Genomic DNA, 2,943 nt, shown 5'->3' on the forward strand with positions numbered 1-2,943 from the left:
TGCATAAAAAATAAATGAGACTGCTGAGAAGATTATTGTAGATATGCAGTATGGCACATGCCACTAGTTGTCCTTCAACAATTATTCTCCACTTCTTTTATAATGATAGAACCTCCTATTTTTAATTGGGTACATGGATAAAGACTACATTTCCCAGCCACCACTGAAGAGAGGTGTACCAATATGACTTCATTTCTGAATGATAAGATATAAGCAAAGTATAAGATGAAACACCCAGAACATGTCCTTAAAGGAAAGGGCACAACCTGCCACTATCCCTTTCTCCTTCCTGCTGGCGGGAGGACAAACCCGATGGCTGGAACAGGAGCTCTGTCTTAAGCCATGAGATGGCCTTATGCATAGGACTATAATGTATATATTATGGAGTGATAAAGTGAGTTTATCTGAGAAGAGAGACTGGTAGATCCAAAAAGGGATCTACCTCCTTTTCATTTAATAATCTTCTGTACTCTTCCAGTTTTTTCTTTTTCTTTTTAGTGTGGATAGGAAGTAAGAGGAATGTGCAAGAGGGATTGAGGAAGAGACTTAAAGATGTGTCAGAATGAAATGAACTTAAGGAGAAGCAAGAAGATCTGAGTAGTGTAAGGGGTGTGCTTTAGTGGGTGCTACTGGTGCTCCACCGATATCCCCATTACAAACTGGCATGCTCATCCCTACCCATGAGTACGGTTATCCCTCAATTTCCATGGGGAATTCATTCTAGGACCTCTAGCAGTTACCAAAATCCACAGATGCTAAAATCCCCGATATAAAATGGTGTAGTGTTTGCATATAACCTATGCACAGCCTGCCATATACTTCAGATCATCTCTAGCTTCATACCTAATACAATGTAAATGCTATATAAGTAGTTGTTGTATGGTATTGTTTAGGAAATAATAAGAAAAAAAGTCTGTACATGTTCAGTACAAACACAATTTTATTTCCGAATACTTTCCATCTGCAGTTGGTTGATCCCAGGGATGCAGAACTCATGGACGCTGAGAGGGCCGACAGTATTGCCTGAAGACAACTTAGAGTTGTCCCCTTCAAGGAGAATTTACCTGGGCCAAATGGCAATTGCCTTGCCCAGGAAGCCTCACCCACTACCCTAGGAGGCAGATCTTGACCAATGACTGAACAGAATGTGCTTCAAGTTGGGATCAATTTTCTGGCTCACACCTGTAATCTCAGCACTTTGGGAGGCCAAGGAGGTCAGATCACTTGAGCCCAGGAGTTCAACACCAGCCTGGGCAACATAGTGAAACCCCATCTCTACTAAAAATACAAAAATTAGCCAGGCGTGGTGGCACACCCATGTAATCCCAGCTACTCAGGGGAACTGAGGCACAAGAATTGCTTGAGCCCGAGAGATGGATGTTACAGTGAGCCAAGATTATGCCACTGCACTCCAGCCTGGGAGACAGAGCAAGACTCTGTCTGAAAAAGATGTAAAAACTGAAAATAAAAATAAAAGATGGGATCAATTTAATAGTAAAATTTCCACTCCAGGGCTTGGGGGGCCCTTGTGGTGCCAGAGCTAGCTAGTCTATAGTTGAAATCACATTCTTATTTATCTTTTTTCCCTTGCCTTATCCTACTTTTCTCCTACCCCTTCTATTGCATGCACTTCTCCAATAAATCATTGGATTTACTAGGGCTCCATGTCAAGCTCTGCCTCTAGGGAACCCAATCTAAAAACCACTATATGGGTTTTCTCTACATTGGGAGCAGTTCTTCTGCCACAGCCCCCCACCCCCTGAAAATGTAGCCTGCTTCAAGTTCCTCTCCACGTCCTCCTTGGTCAAGAACACCTCTCAGCTGCTGAGCCATCCACTATCTGCAGTGGTGCTGAAATGACCAGAGACATTGACAGATGAGAGCCTCAGCAGCTTGGCAGTCTCATGTCCCCTTACCTCACTTGCCCATAGCCGCAGCTTCCAAACCAGAGCCATTCCAAGGGACATCGACACAGCATCCAAGTTCACTGGGGTTGGGGCTGCCACAGTTAGGGTGGCTGGCTCTGGGGCTGAGACTGCTATTGTGTTTGAGAGCCTCATTATGGTCATGCCAGGAACCCATCTCTGAAGCAACAGCTCTTCTCCTGTGCCATTCCGGGCTTTGCCCTCTTGGGGCCGTGGGGCTCTTTTGCCTGATGGTGGCCTTTCTCACCCTCTTTGCCATGTGAAGGAGCTGTCTGCACCTCCGACAGTTCTTTCTCCCATGTCTTGTCTGCCCTGTGTGTTCCTTTTCTTGTACCTCCCCAGGTGGCCTGGGGCACATGGTTGGCTCAGGGTTTGACAGAGGGAAGACAAATAAATAATGTATTAATAAGAAAAAAAAAACATGATACTGAATTGATCCTACAGAAAATAAAATTCACTCACTACTGTTTCATAATTTACATTGTATTTTTTCCTAATAAAAATGGAAGATATTAAATATTTAAATAAGGAACAGCATACTTTCAAACCAGCACACCAATCTAGAAGGGTGTAGTCTAGAAGGGAGTATCCACCTAAATTATTTGTCCGAGTGGCTTATTCAAAGCATGACCCTCTAAATAAAGGTGATCTGCTTTTTCTGTAATCATATTGTATGATCATTATAACATGAGCATTAAACTTGCAGCTAAGATAGCCTCACTAGGAAACTGGTTACTCTGACACAGTAGCTCTCACCATTTGAAAGTGGGCCCTATTGGCTACATCATGGGAAGATTACAGACAAAAACCCCACTCACTCTACCTAAAAAATAAGCCATCAGCCAAACAGCTTCATCTATCCAGCTAAAGCTAATCGGGAGATTTTAATCTGCCTAAACTTTGACTGTGGAAGACACTGCTTTTATTTTACTGGCAGAGTAATGAACCTTATCTAATCTACTCTTAAATGTTAATTCAGTGTTTTAAAACTACCAGAAGTTTCTTCCTTATGTCTAAC

At 42.8% G+C, this 2,943-nt stretch overlaps 1 pseudogene; it reads left to right on the forward strand.

Moving 5' to 3' along the window:
* The first annotated feature begins 1,708 nt into the window (after window positions 1-1,708).
* On the forward strand, window positions 1,709-2,731 carry LOC100991161 (ATP synthase F(0) complex subunit C2, mitochondrial-like; annotated as a pseudogene).
* Window positions 2,732-2,943: the final 212 nt, after the last annotated feature.

Source organism: Pan paniscus, chromosome 15 (genome assembly GCF_029289425.2).
Source record: "Pan paniscus chromosome 15, NHGRI_mPanPan1-v2.0_pri, whole genome shotgun sequence".
Classification (NCBI taxonomy): Eukaryota; Metazoa; Chordata; class Mammalia; order Primates; family Hominidae; genus Pan; species Pan paniscus.